The sequence below is a fragment of the Brassica napus genome, chromosome A8 (genome assembly GCF_020379485.1).
Source record: "Brassica napus cultivar Da-Ae chromosome A8, Da-Ae, whole genome shotgun sequence".
Taxonomy (NCBI): domain Eukaryota; kingdom Viridiplantae; phylum Streptophyta; class Magnoliopsida; order Brassicales; family Brassicaceae; genus Brassica; species Brassica napus.
In genome coordinates, this window is record NC_063441.1 from 16,783,191 (window position 1) to 16,798,926 (window position 15,736).

At 28.7% G+C, this 15,736-nt stretch overlaps 1 long non-coding RNA gene across 4 annotated transcripts; it reads left to right on the forward strand.

Annotated features, from left to right (window-relative positions):
• The first annotated feature begins 3,286 nt into the window (after window positions 1–3,286).
• On the forward strand, window positions 3,287–7,107 carry LOC125577097. Of its 4 annotated transcripts, none has more exons than XR_007315405.1 (6): window positions 3,292–3,809; window positions 4,040–4,150; window positions 4,413–4,456; window positions 4,548–4,633; window positions 4,720–4,786; window positions 4,935–7,107. It is a non-coding gene; the product is annotated as an uncharacterized LOC125577097 (long non-coding RNA). The 4 variants fall into 4 exon arrangements; XR_007315407.1 differs by having other exon boundaries at window positions 3,298–3,809; window positions 4,040–4,456; window positions 4,935–5,365; window positions 5,440–7,107; XR_007315406.1 differs by having other exon boundaries at window positions 3,298–3,809; window positions 4,040–4,456; window positions 4,935–5,365; window positions 5,453–7,107.
• The last annotated feature ends 8,629 nt before the right edge of the window (window positions 7,108–15,736 follow it).

Genomic DNA, 15,736 nt, shown 5'->3' on the forward strand with positions numbered 1-15,736 from the left:
AATAGTTTGCTTTTGTGTATAGAATAATGTTGGTATATGGACAAGATGAGGAAAAACCACAACTTCATGTCTCAAGTAAAATTTTTGAGTTTTAGAAGGCAAGATTCAAATTATAATATATGCATAATGTCTATATTTATATAGTCATAATGCAATATGAATCAAGCTCTCCACATCAATTTGAATTGATAATGCAATATGAATCTGTGACAGGCACACGTGGGAGAGCAGGAACCGCTCATGCGAACAACAATTGATGGATGCCTTCGCACGCTCCACCGCTGAATCCGTACACCTGATCCTTTTAAAAGTATTTTTGTGTTTTATTTACAAGTAATTTCACTTTCCGGTTTATGAGACATCACTTTGACTCTTCCATGCATGATATTTCAAAATCACAATAATATGTAAAACAAAATCTTTAGAAAATGAAATCGGATTCGAACTTCTGATAATTCCGAATCAAAACCAAATCACAAATTAATTGGATTGATTTAAATAAAAACATTTTACACCGAACTAAACCAAATCTAAACCCTAATCAAATTCAAATTTACACATCCAGGTAAGGCCTAAATAGACAACATGGTAATAAAGATCCATAAGGACCACGTGGGCTCGACTGTTTCGAACCAATCACATCTCGAATCTCAAACTCAACTTCAGATTTTGCTATTTTTTTTATTAGCAACGAATCTTAAAATCCTTCAAGTGTCGAACCCCAATTATCGTCGTCGTAAGTTAAAAAAAAGTTTAGTATAACTTCTTTAAACTAATATATACTAAAAATTTCTACAAATAATATAATTTTATAATTTCAAATTAAGTTTTTGGTTAAATTAGTATATCGATAAATTAATATCTCTATAAATTAATAAAAAAATTATAATTTTCGTATAGTCTTAACATTATTAATTTATAAAAGTTTCACTGGACGCCCGGTGTCAATCGTCAGCGTATCATTTCGATTTTACCAATAGTAAACGTTATTATCTTTAGTTCGACGAGTTTTAACTCTTTAAGTTTCAAGCTCAGCTTCCCAGATACTTGAAGTCCCAAAAAGAAATTATAACAGATATCATTCTTTGTTTATTTTGGTTCGTCCCTTATATCCAGGGCCGTCCCTTCCTTAAGGCAAATGAAGCATAGGCTTTAGGCCACAAATTACAAAGTGAACTCTAAAGGCCACATTTTAAATGCTTCGTTCCTATAACATAGTGTGATGATGTTTGGATCTCTTATATTTTAAAGAAAATCACTTGCTTCTGTAGTTTCCAAACTGATTTTGCATTTTTTATAATCGCGAGTCCAAACACATTTCTGATTTTTTTTTTGTAACAACACATTTCTGATTTACATATATGTTTTTTGTTTAAAAATCATGACTTAAGATATTTTATATAGCAAAAAGATTTTTTTGGCTTTAGGCCACCAAAATTACCGGGACGGCACTGCTTATATCTATACTATGCGAGTTTCTTGCTTTACTGTAAGAAACTAAGAACCATTCTTAAAAGCAAATGTTAAGGTATGTGTTTTTTTTGTGTCCTAACTATAAGGTATGTTTAAACGAAATATATCTAAAACATTTATAGAGCTATAATCCAGAAATTAGTTGCCAATCAGTATGCAATAATAGGTTCTACATATGACCCAAATTTTGACCAAAATAAATTGCTTACTAAAGTTTTTTAGTGTTTAATAGCACACCCATACTGACTAACAGTTGTCCACAGCAGATCCATGTTCATTAAACATGCACTATATATATGCTATAAACACCTATTGGTTTATAGAAAATAATTTTTTTTTCAGGTGATTCTTGTAACTTTACCGTTTATATCAACTACGCACGTGCGATGATACTCAGACTGAAAGTGTGAATGATAATATATTTTGAAGTTTCTAAAACTTTATATTTGAAATTTAAAAGTATTATTCTCCAAAAGAAAAACTTCAAACTTAGCTTCCAAACTATTTGTATTTTATACTATGATCCTTATATTTATCATAATTAATTTAAATTCATAAAATTTTTATAATAAGTAGCAATATATAAAAATATTACAATAATAATAATTATTTAAATGTTAGATTAAAATATAAAATTTTAAATAGAAATAATACTTAATATTAAACTTCAACCAAAATACCATATTATTCCATGAAATTATTTATATATACAAATAGTTAAAATTTGGTGATATTAATACTTGTAAATACATAAGATCTGTACAAAAAATTAAAAGAGAAAATAAAATATTGCTAAAAACTTAACTTGGTGATATTAATATTCATGAAGACATTTGATCTGAATAAGAAATAATCGTACAAAAACAACCATCTTCGATTACACAAAAAAAATTTGGACAATATTTTGAATGTTCCGGATCAAATTTATATGACTATCTGTGTTGTCGTAATATGGCTTCATGTAATTTTTTAAAATATTTTTTTGTTAAGTTTCTTTTGTATATTGTTGTTGTCTAAATCTAATTTTAAAATATTTTAAATTTTATTTTAAAGTTTATTTAATTTTATGTGGAAATTATAAATTTATAAAAAATTGAAATATTTATGAGATATAATTTTTATAAAGATTAAAACGATAAACGAGAAAATATCTAAAAATAATAAATGTGATGTGTAATTATAGATATCAAAATGCAAACGAAAATATGAAACTTCAATTTGAAATTTTTAGTAGTGAAATTTTATATATAGAGTTTTACTTCTCAAAACTTCAAATTTGAAGTTTTGAAGTTTTTTTTAGAAAGCAAAAATTTCATATTTAAAATTTAGAGTGTCTTTTGGAAATGTTCTTAGGCTACTGATCAGACCAAGAAAAAGGAGATAAGTTATTGTCCATTTTGATATTTTAAAGATATCCCACATGATTTTTCCGTCCATAAGAGCATCTTCATCAATGAACCTTGAGAGGAGGATCATAATTTTAATTTATTATTATTATTATTATTTTTTCGTTTGATTTGAAAAAATAATAATAATAAACGGACCAATCGCGGACCGCCACGTGGCATGGGATCAGCGTTACAGTGATGAACCGAGTTTATTCCAGCGAACCTGCAAGGATGAGTTCATAAAAATGGAAATATTATAATATTTTTTTTGGGAATGGTGTAAACCTGGGCATTGAACCATCGATGCAGATGCTCTGACTACTCTGGAGAGTAATTGCATAGGCCAAGCTGAAAAGAAATGGCCTCGGAACTTGAACTCTGAGTTATACTTTCAAATATCATGTTACAAGTGGTTCGTTATAACCAATGGTACAAAAGTTTAATCTAACCTATACTAAAAGGGGAATATGGTCAAAGGAGAGCCTGTCCACGTTGGATTAAATAATCAACCAGTAAAAAATTGACATGTCAGCTTCATTTTTAAGTAATCCTCTGTTTTTGTCCACGTCTTTATTTCTACAAACCCAAACTCCTACCTAATTTTTGACAAAATATCGCCTCCAGACCGATTCGACTTCTTCTTCCTTCTCATTGAAAAATCAATCATAAATCACTATGTTATCTTCTCCACCGATTCACCTGCGTAGAGTCTCATTTCCACCCCTATCACTCATAAAGACCCAACCGTTATTGCATTAACACAAAGCTAATCAACTCTTCCAACTCTCACACCTAAAAACGTTATATATATAGCTCTTTTACGGTGCTCTCATTCACCAAGAAGCTACCTTCATCAGTTTGCAACTCTTGACTAATGCTTCTTCATTAGGCCAAGATCTCATACATTTATCCTTTTGCTCCCTTCTTTGCTCGACAATCTTTCGCAAGGTAATTTTGTTTGATTTTCTTCTATGATTTTATCTCTAATTCCTCTCGATGTTGTGTTCCCCGATCCCTTTGTGATTTTTTTATACATGTTGATAGTTTGTTTATGAGCCGAATAATATTTGTTTTCATTTTCAGTGTCTTTCTAGATCTCTCTTCTATGTATGTGATTTTTAATCGGTACCTGGCTACCTACTCAAATTCCTCTCCATACTTCATTTTGATCTCTCCAGGTGGATTATCTATGTGACCAAGGAGCCACCGAAGTGAGCAGGATGTAGCAAAGCGGCTGCAACTGATCCAAACAAACCAAAAAGGCCAGCCGGGGCCTTCTTCTTTTTCATGTAATAATCGCCTGCAAATTCTTCTTTTATTTTGTGTTCAGTAGTTTCCATGGGTTAAATTTTTTTATTTAAAAAAGTTCTTCCTCTGGCTACTGCGAAATCTAATACAGGTTAGATGGTTCGAATCCTTTCTGTTATTTTGATGTCAAAAGTATTTGACAATGGTTATATGAACTTATAAATCTGTTGCCATTATTCCTCTTTTTAATTTGATTGTAATGTATTTTTTGTTGGTTTTCTATTATTTGTATGGACATACAAGTTGCAAAAGCTGCTGGAGATAAGTGGAAATTCTTGACAAATGGGGTATGTTCTCTCAACAATTACCCATAGTTGTGTTATTAGCTTATCATCTCAGTTGTCATAACAAAGTATAATACTTGTGTTTTACAATAAGTGAGGAGAAATAACTTCATGTTGCCAAGGCTGAAAATCACAAGTTTGACTACGAGAAGAACATTGAGACCGTACAACAAGAAATTGGTAAACGAAGTGTCAATCAAGTGTCAGTTTATAGATTGGTTGTTATGTTGGTCGTTGACCAATCATTGATTACTTTTCACTCATAGAAGAAATATCCAAAGGAAGATGAGGGATCTGAAAAATCAGTGCCAGAGGTTAGGATGAAAGAGAAAGGTTAGTGGTTTTGAGCTATTACACATCATTGCATAAGAAAGAGCTTTGATTTACTTTTGTACCATTTGTATAGATGTCTGCAAAGATATCTCTATATGTTAATCTTAACTTAAATGTTTGTGGGGCTAATTAAAAGAAGACTGAACAGGGTGCAAGAGCATAAAAACTACACGCTACACAAACCTCTTGAAGCTAAGGACATTGCAGCTAAGAAAGCTCAGAGAAATTCTGAGTATTTAAGGGAGAAAGAGAAGAAAACGGTATCAGCGAAAGGCTACAATTGTTTAAGAAATATGTGAAGCAATGAAATTGAGCAAGGAATCGTCTGATGATGGTGGCAGAAGCTGCTCATTACGCCGAAGTGGCTACTCATAAAACAGATGTGGTTGGGTAGATAGTGCAAGGGACAAACTCGATTGCAGGGACGGTGGAAGGTGCAGTGGGATATGCAGGGCATAAGGTGGCTATAAGAATGTGGAGTTGATTAAAAATAAATCAGCAGCGGCTGCTAATATGGTGGTTGGATACACAGTGAGCCAGAAAGAGAAAGCTCAACACAAATGCCAAGAAATGCACCAGGTACTACTCCGCTTACGTCAAAGATCTTGATTTAGCTCATTCAAGTATCATAATGTTGTTACGTGGTTCTCAAGAAACTGTTTTTAGATTTGTTGAGTGGGGGTGAGGAAGAGAAGCTACCAGGGTTTGTCACAGAATCAAGAAGATGCTATGGACCGATGTAAGAGAAATTAGAAGTAAGGAAATTGTATTCGGATATGGACCAAAAGGGTTCGGGTATGAAGAAAGATGTTTAAATATGGAACAAATGGAATGTTTTTTCAATTGTTTTTGCTTATAAGGGTCCTTTATCTAAATAGCATGAGACTATGCTTCAGAATAATTCCCTTCTAAATAAAAACCGCTATTTTTCTATTAAATGGGTTGAAGTATGTAACTGGTTAAGGTTTATCAATCTAATCAATCTCTTCATATTTTCCTTTGAATTACTAATATTTATCTACTCTTTGGAGACTAAGTCAGTGGACTTTATACTTTGAAGTGGATCGTACAACACTATCATACCAAGAACATTAGCTACCTTCAATTTAAAAATACCAAAATTTCAAACATGTGATTGCAGACAAATATCTTGGATGGAAGTCATCCTCATAATCAAATCACTTCAATCGAGTTGCATGTTAATTTGTATCATATTGTATAATAGCAGACACATATATATGTGCAAATACTACATATAAATACACATAAATTTGTATTTTGATCGGCAAGAGACGTCGGAGACCATATATGTTTTCACACAATAATCAACAGGAAGAACCATATTAATCTTGGATGATGCAATTAAATAAGAAAAATGCTTAAAATTACTAAATATAACTACAAATAGTAATAAATAATTAAATTAAAAATTAATCAAAAATGATATGTGATATCAATATACAAAGAAGAGAAAGAAAAAAAAACCCAAAAAACTAAAGATTATATTACAAAACAAAATGTAAAACACATAAAGTTATACGTAAGTCTTATATTAATTCAGTATAACTACATGAATAATTTCATATGCACAATAAATCTATTATTTAGTTCAAAAAAAGTAAAATAAATCTATTACTCTTAATAAAACTCTGATTATATAGGAATCAAGAAGACAACATAGAAGACCAAGACAACATAGAAAACCAGCGTCGTTAACAAACAAAAAAAAAATCATCTTCTTTACTGTTGTAAATATTCTTCTATGTATTAGCTTGATCAATGAAGAATTATTTAAATAAATAAGAATCAAATGAAAGCAAAAGTTTTTAGGGAAAATTGTTTTTAGAGCAAACAAATGATAACTATGTCCTTTTAGACTAATATTTATTTTGTGTCATTTTTGTCCATAACACCCTTTAATATTTTTGAAAATAAATTCAATAAGTAGTTTTACAAACCAAAAAAAAATTGGAAAAATAGTAACTTTTGATAAAATACCAATATGAACTTAGTGGTATTTTTTCAGTTCTAAAAATGTTTAAATCATAAATTTTAGATTATGTTCTAAATAAAGTAGAAATTGCATTCTACAAAGTAGAAAACAAAATCCACTTTTTTCATTGAATCTACAATGTTTAGAATACATGATCTACGTAAATAAGAGTATTCTAAAAATATTTAAAATACACATTCCATGCTTAACCTACCGATCTAAATCTTTAGAAATCAAAATCTACACATTAATATAAATCTACAACACGTAGAAACCGACTTCTACAGATTTACTGTAAATCTAAAACATGTAGAAATCAAAATCTACATATTACTATAATTCTAAAAACCTGTAGAAATCGATTTCTACAGATTAGCTGTATTCTACGGATAAGATATCAGTTTCTAAAAATATGGAAACAAAATATTTGGGAATATTCACTTTGATATTTTTTTAAAAATCGATTTTTTTTTTTATAAAAAAAAAAAAAAAAAACAAAAAAAATAAAAAAAATAACAACTTTAAGGGCATTATTGCCATTTTGAAAATAATTAGTCTAACGGAACATAAAGTATATAAGATTAGTCTGAAGGGACATATTTATCATTTTTTTGCTCTAAAAAAATAATTTTCCCAAGTTTTTATAATAAAGATTCCGCGCGAAGCGCGGAAAAAAGATCTAGTAATAATAAAAGAAAAAGTTTAATAATAAGACTAGGTCTCGGAGTTATTATCCACTTCAATTCTAAATCCACTCCGAATCCGTTCCGAAAATAAGATGTCTAGGATGTTTGAATCTGAATCCGAATAAAAATTTTTTGGATCCGTCTAAACCAAATATGGATGCAGATATCTTAATTTTTAGGTCTAGATGTTCGGATCCGTATTTTTAAAAACATTAAAATTATAAATACATTAATATTAATATTTATATATTACTATTTATACATAAATTAATTTTATAATATTATATTTAAAATTTTAATGTTTTATTTTAAAAAAATTTAATATACTTTTTAACAATTTTTTTAAAAAATATTATTTTACGGATTCGATTCCGAATATCTGCGGGTAATAGAATATAGAGACGAATATTTAAAATACGTATATCCGAAAACCATGAATCCAGATCCGGATATTAAATCTACGGATCCGGATCTGGGTATCCTAAATTTCCCGGATATCTGGATCTGTCCCAGGCCTAAATAAGATAAACATATAATTAAATATCATGTTATTGGGTGTGGGTCTGCACCTTGTAATAATTTTATTTCAATATTAACTTTTTATATTTATTCTTAGTTATTTAATTAAATATAAATATAAATATTACTCCCTCTGTTTCTGAAAATAGGATGTTTAGGTAGAAACACACATATTAAGAAAACTACTTTTTGTCTAGAAAATATCATTAAAACTATAAATTAATTGTACTCAACCAATTACAAAATAGACTATTAAAATATGATTGGATACACATTTTTTAATAAAGTAAAAGTTACCTTGGAAAATGAAAACATCTTATATATTGAAACATCAAAAGTCTATAAAACATCCTACTTTTAGGAACAGAGGGAGTACATTTTTGTGAGTTTTCGGTTTTGTTAACCAAATCACAATTACTTATTGTGTAAACTTTTTTCTTATTGTTTATACATGATTTTTTATATCTAAAATTGAAATTATTTGTTTGAATGAATCTAAATATAACAGTTTTTTCAATTTTAAAGGAAAAATTGCCACAAATAGCATATTCATAGTATCACTTTTCATGTTTACACTAACTATTTTTATCCTCACTTTTAATGAAGGGTAAAAGACAACTATACTCTTAGGGTTAACTAATCTAGACTTGGGGTTTAGAGTTGAGGGGTGGGGTAGAGTTTTTGGAATGTGAAATTTAGGATTCTAATAAATATATAAATAAATACTTAAAAAATATTTGAAAAAATTTAAAAAATAATTTCAAACACAATTTTCGTTTTTCAAAAAGAAATTTGAAAAAAAAAATTCAAAAAAAAATTTTCAAAAAAGAAAATTTCGAATTGTTTTTTTTTTTTTTTTTTTTTTTAAATAATGATTTATTATATATATGAATAACAAGGGCATAAGAGTTTTTTGCCACTTAATGAAGAAGATATTTTTGAAAATGTCTCCTTAGTGGTGGTAAAAATGAAAAGTGGTACCATGAGAATGGTAAACATGTAATTTTTCCATTTTAAAGAGGAGTAATATATGTCTAAATTTTAACATTTTGGCTCGATAGTGCATACACCGGTAATATTAGAGATGTAGAATAGAACTATGTTTTGCATACCTAGATTATAGTGTGCATGTTATTCGTGTCATTAAATATTAAAAAGTCAAATTAGCATCATGACATAAAAATAAATGATATAAAATTAAATTAAATGCCAAATAAAATATACGATGTGTCACAAATAGTTAATTCTAACTGAGTTGAATTTTTTTTTGAAATGAGATCTTTTAAAGGTCCAATATTCACAAATTCACCAGCAATCTAAAACACACCAGTAATCTCTGAAACAAAAAACATTAGAATAAAATATCATACGTTAAAACAAAGGAACAAGAGAAACATGCTTTATTTTCAAAAAAAAAAACATTTTTCAAAAGAACATTGTTTGAAAGTGTTCATATTATTGAAGATGATGTTTTGTAGGTATTGCCAATCAAATATATGATGAGAATATATTTATATCCTCGAGTCAGAAAATTATTATACTATAATATAATATTAAGATGGATACTGAGATAAAGTGGATATCATAGTTCTTTGTTCAGCACTTATATACTATTATATTTATAATATGACAAAAACTACGATAAATATCACTTAGATATACTATTATTAAATTATAAACTATAATAAAAGATTAATTATGTTTCATATCCAATCCAGTAACAAATATGATTTTAAAATATCCAGTAACAAATATGATTTTAAAACAGAATAATAAGAAATGATCGTCAAATTTACAAAATTGAGAAAAATAATTATATGTCTAGTTACAAAGTTTGAAATAGTTTATTATAAATCAATAATTTATTTCAAATTTAATAAAAATATGACAACTAAGTAAATTAAACTAAAATTATAGAAAGGATGACAAACAATAATAGAAGTTTTATTATGTTTCATATCCAGTCCAGTAAAAAATATGATTTAAAATATCTAATAACAACAGAATAATAAGAATTGTTCATAACTTGTCAAAGTTACAAAATCAAGAAAAATAATTATATGTCTAATTAAAAAATTGAAATAATTATAGTATTTAAATTCAAATTAATGATTCAGCTCGATAATTTAGCTAAAACCTAATAAATTGATAAATAAACAAAGTAAACTAAAATATAGAAAAGATGACAAATCAGCAAATTCACTTCTCAAATAATAGCATAGCATAGACAGATAGATAGATAGATAGATAGATATATATTTTCTTTTACGACTTGGCTTTCTATTCAGAACAGACTCTCCACCTTGGACCGCACCTCTCGTTGGGATCAGAGTGTCAACACTGCCTGCATATTATGCAGAAATGGACAGAAAACTTGAAACCGCCTGTTTTTTAGTGTTCCTTTCCTCCTCTATTTGGAAGCAACTCACCGAAGGGATTCTGAGAAGCGCTTTCCTGATGATTGGGATGGCTTAGTCAGACTATTAACAACATCGACTATGGGGAAGCAACAACTCTTCTGTCTCAGATATGCGTTCCAAGCTGTCCTTTACGCGGTGTGGAGAGAGTGTAGTAACCGCAGGCATGGTGAGCAAGCTCTACCCCTGCAAATTCTGATCAAACTTACTGATAAAGCTATCAGAAACAAGCTGGCCATTATGCAGTCTAAAGGAATAAAGGGTTTCGAGGTATTTTGTAGTATTGGTTTGCCACGAGATTGTAACTAATTTTTGAAAACTAGTGAGGAGTAGGAATTTTAGGGTAGCTTGAGGTAGAAGTAGGCCCTATTCTTATCAAAACAGGACACACTTGTTGTACAAACGTTTTTTGATGAATAAAATTTAGCATTTCATTAAAAAAAAATGGACGGTGGTTTTTAGTGGTGGAAGAGACGAGAGAAGAGTAATAAAGAAATTAAGCACGGTGGTGGATGGAGTATAAGTTACGGTGGTTTATGGTTTTCAAAAAAAATAGAAGGACAATAAAGATTTAACATGGTGGAGAGTGAAGATAATGACACGACGGATGGTTCGTGACAAGAAAAGAAATAGGAGGAAAATGATATTCTTAATTAAGAAGAAAACAGGGTATTTTGAAGAACTTAAACCTTTGTAGTTTGTAAAAAGAATATCTGGATGGGAGCGAACTATTTTTGTTAGAATTATTAAATTTATGGAATCTCAAATTAAAATCAATTAGTAATTAGTAGATTGGTACAAAGACATATATTATTTATTTGTTGTGAAAGTTTATATTTTAATACATCTATACTATTAAAAGGGAATCAGTCTTTAAAAATCTACTTATAAAAAGTTGTTGGACCATTTTATTAGAATGCTATATTTTATATCACATTAATTAATCAACTCCACATAATATGTTTATTATTTGTGCCAAACTAAAAGATTATGTGACCAGATTTTGTGATTATTAACATAAAATAATTATAGTAGCATTTATTTTCAAATACCAGAAAAATAGTGTTTAGATATAATTTTTACTGTCAGTTATGATGATCATTTATCCGACCCACATAAAAGCTGATTTACAACATTTATTAACCTATTATATGAACCAATTTTTTTATACACATAATGTAAAACTTTTATGTAAAAATAATGTATAGAAACATGACAATACTTTAAAGTTTTTTAATTATATTCAAAATTTTATGCGTATACACGAAATTTGTTTCTAAAAATCTAACATTTTATTTGAAATCTGAAACTTAACCGAAAACCGAACCTGAAACACAAAAGAATAATCTTGATACCGAAGACATATTTTGAAACAGAAAAATATATTTAATATACACAAAACATTTTAGATACTCAGGATACCGGTTCAGATCTCTGTAGAATCCAAACCTAAACCGACACTGCGGGTCTGAAATATACCCAATAGATACTTTGCCGTAGACTTGGATCTGAACCGAACATGTATATTCGGATCGGTTTTTATTCGAACTAGAAAAAATGTTTGGACCTAGAAGAGAGTTACATAACAATATAGATACAAAATTTTAAATAAATTAATTCATAAATCATATAATTTTATAAAATTCTATGCTTTGATATAATTCAATATTGCAACATAATAACATACCACAATCATTAACATTATTCAAATTTTTATTGTAAAAAACCCGCGCTTTTGAAACGCGGGTCAAAATCTAGTATTCTTTATAGATTAAAACATATAAGTCATCAATCTTTATTTAATTCTAATAGTCGTCTTTGAGATAATAAACGTGATTCACAGTAAACATTAGAAGAACGTAAAACCAAAAAAAAAAGACTGAACTCATGTAAATCAATTGGTATTGAAAGTTGAAAGTTAAGAGTATACCATAACTAAATATTGTGCGTAATGATAAATAAAGCAGTCGAGACTAACGGCAACACTAGTGAAAAATGTCATCACAACTCACCAGTATATTAAACTTGTTGTTGTTGTTGTTCTCTTGAGAAAGGGTTATTAAATTTCATGGTTCAATACTGATTTCGTGGTGATAAAGAAACAAAATAATGATTCCTTACATTGTTTTTAAAGTAATCCAAAAAATTGAGAGCATGATTTTAAATGATAGTGTGGATGATATTAAGACTATGACTGTAAAAATTCCGTTGTAAAATTTGTGTTGTATGTGAGTTGGCTGTAACTATAAGTTTATTATTGCAGATTTGTTTTGCATAGATTTTTGCTTTTTTATGTTGGTTGTAGTTGTTGAATTTTTTTGTTGTATATTTAAAAAAACATAAAACATGTGAGAATGTGATGTATATATACAGTAATTATCTTTATCAGTTAAAATATTTTATATTATTCAATGTACTATGTAAATAACATTATGTTATTTAAAATTAAATAAACGTAATTAAATTATATCTATAAAATGTTATAATTATAGTAAAACTTAATATCTAAATATTAATAAATTCTACATGCAATTATATAAATTTTTTGATATTATTGATGATTTTTTTTATTTTGCAGATTATAAAGTCTAAATAAAATATGTAGATTTTGTGTTTAATAAATCTAAACATTATTAGTAAAAAATTATTAAAATTTAAGTGTAGATGTTAATTTTCAAAAAAAATTTAATTTGCTGTATATACCCCTTGTTCTAAATATCGGCCGCGGAGACGTTTAATCGGCCGATTACACGTGATTCGGTTAGCCACCGTGGCGAAATAGGCCACTTCGGTTGCATTACGCGGTGAGCCGAGTAACGAGCGTGGACTGTGTAGATTTATAAAATTCGGCCGTGTAATGGACAAAATCGCTTGGTTAGAAATCGGTTATTCCACAGTGAATCTTCGTTTCATCCGCAGTGATAGTTAACGGACCCTGACAAAGCAATTTTTGGTGAGAGGACTGGCCTGAAACAAAAGCTTTTTTTCTTTGCACGTGATTCGGTATGTGTGTTTAACATAAGAACAAGATTCAGTCAAAATAAAATCACTAAAAAATACAGAAGAAGAAGAAGGTAACTCTGGTCATAAAGTTATTGTTGAAGCGTGCGGTGTCAGTAGCTAGGTAACACGTGACAATTGTTTCATGTAAATTTGCATATTGATCCCTATAAAATATTTATCGTTAGAATTTGACCCCATTATTTCCATTATGGAAGTGTTCCAACAACATTTTTTCTCCTATATGTGATTTGTTTTTATATTTTGTACTACTAGATTTGAAGTGTAAATAATATAATTGTATTGTTGTGAAAAAAGTTGGTATGTATTTACAAATCTATAATTTCGGTACCAAGAATATTTTGCATTATACATACAATAAGGTATTATACATATAAAAATATAAAAAATTCCTCCCCGTGTACTCTCCGATTTTTTTCCGATTTTCTAATAAATCGCTAGGCGCTAGTGTACCGCACGCGTAGCGCCTAGCGAGTTTCCGAACAAGGTATATACCTAACAATGACCAATATTAGCAAATTACCACTTGGGTATGTAAAATAAAAATCCCTGTAGCGAAGTACACACAAAATGATCATTGTCCCCCTGTCCAGCCCCAGTCACTGCCCCTGTCCCAATCTTTTTCCACTCCTCTCTCTCGTTCTTATCATCTCTTTCATCTGTTTCATTTTCTTCTCATTCTCAACTTTCATTAAAATAAAAAATATATTCTTTAAATTTGTAATCATTCCCATCATCGCTTTTCATCGTTGCATACTCCATTTCTATCACCAAATCTATATTAACTTTACTCCACAACTCGTTTTCATCATCATCAAATCACTTATGCGATGTTGGATGCGCCATATATGTCATTGAACCATGGACTCAAAGAAAACCAAACCTTCTAAATAGATTACAATTGGTTACATGATTTTACCGATTCAATATTCTGAAACTATTTTAGAGGAGATAGTAAACATAATACGATAACAATGAACATTTAACGCTAAGATGTTACATAAAATATTAGAGATAATGTTAGTAGATAACTTGTTTAATAGAAAACATACTTATCAAGTAACAAAAACAATGAAAATCAAATTTAATATGTTATTTACCTTATATACCATAATATTAGATATTATTTATTTATTTATATATAATATATTAATTGTTAACCGTTAAGAATATATCAGTTGAATAGATAATGATTAGGTTAACCTGATAATCTAATATGCATCATCTAACAAAATACATAGTAGTTAATAATAGCTATTTTTAACATCTTACCAATCAATTTAAAACTTGATAACATGTTTTGCAACAGCTAACCGAACATGTACCAGCTAATGACAATATATTATATAAAAATGTAACCGTTAATTTTGGATGTACTATGTTATATGACCAGTTAGACCGGTAACCAATTTTGTACCATCTAAGAGACTGTGTATCAGCCAACGTCAACTATTTATTTATGTTTTGCAACAGCTAAACAAACATTTATCTGCTCACAATACTTAATATATATCATATAATCAAACATTTATTAGTTAAGTTTTTTAATAACAGCTACAAATACTCTCAGCTGAAATGTTAAATTCATGTCGTTTTCAACTATGTCGTGTGCCTTACTAGAACATGAACACTCTAATACGCGCAATGGCGGTTGAGATCGAGTGAAATGACGAAGAAGGTGTGGTAGACTAACTCATGAGGTAATAGTTATCGTTAGATCCATGCTCTGTGTTGAATGAAACATATATAACTGTAAACTCATTTACACTGATGGAAGTTTAAAAAAAAAAACAAGAAGAATTTATTTAGCATTAAAAAAGTATAAACTATATTTAGAGATTTTGAAGGGATACAAAAGAGATATACAAAGAAGAAAGAAGATGATAGAAAGAGAAAATTGTTTGGACAGAGAAATTTATGAAGACACAGAAGAGAAAAAAAAAAGAAGGTGGTAGTTTGGGACGGGGTAATATTGTATAATGAAAATGTCAATAATGTCTAAAATAGTGTTAGGGTAGTTAGCTAATATTGGTTTTTATATGTATATGGAGTCTAAATACTCTTTTTAAAAAGAATTATGATTAAAAATACCAATAATATTGAATATAGCTCAAAAAGTATCATACTGTCATTATATATTAATAGAGCTTAAATATTCAAACAATCAAACTTAATATTTTTAGATCAATTAATTGACAGACTTAGATACGATTTTCAAAATTTAATTGCTAAAGTTATTTTACTCTTTGACTAATATTGATTAGATATTATAATATATAATAGAGACATATGGATTATAATTAATCAGACATTA